This window comes from Anas acuta, chromosome 2 (genome assembly GCF_963932015.1).
Source record: "Anas acuta chromosome 2, bAnaAcu1.1, whole genome shotgun sequence".
NCBI classification, from domain to species: domain Eukaryota; kingdom Metazoa; phylum Chordata; class Aves; order Anseriformes; family Anatidae; genus Anas; species Anas acuta.
In genome coordinates this window covers 132,441,186-132,441,799 of record NC_088980.1, presented here as the reverse complement: position 1 = coordinate 132,441,799, position 614 = coordinate 132,441,186, and positions in this window count along the sequence as shown.

The window sequence follows — 614 nt, the reverse complement described above, 5'->3', positions numbered from 1 at the left end:
CCGCCCGCCGCCCCTCCTCCTCCGCCGCCGCCTTGCCCGCCCTCCCCGCAGGCCGCCCGGGGTGGCTGGGGCACGGCCCGGTGGCAGGGGCACACCTGCGGGCGGTCCTCGGCCCGGAGCCCCCCGGGCGCCCGCCCGCCCTCGGGCCGTGAAATGGCGGCCGCGGGGCCCCGGGCTGAGGGACGCGTGAGGGGTGGGAAGGAGCGCCCCGTACCCCGGCGACTGGGCCCGCAGGCCTGTGTGTGCTGACAGCCATGTGCGTAGGGAGAGCTGCTGCCGTGGTTCTGCTCGGAAACTTTAAAAAATAATAAATAAATAAATAAATGAGGTGTTGGTGGTCTTCACGCAGATTTTGAATCGGTGGCAGGTGGGGGACATACAGCGAGGAAGGGCTGTGCTGTTCCTGAATTACCCGACGCCGCAATGCCAACAGCCATCACCCAGCCTGTCATCCCGTCCTGCGTGTCTGTTTGTGGCACAGTCGGGTTTCACGTGTGAAACGCACATGGGGGAATTAACAGAGCAGAAAGCTGACTGGATTACAAACTTTCCCAGCCACTAACATCCACCCATGTACAAGTACTTCATATACTTTATGTTATCTACTTCAAAAT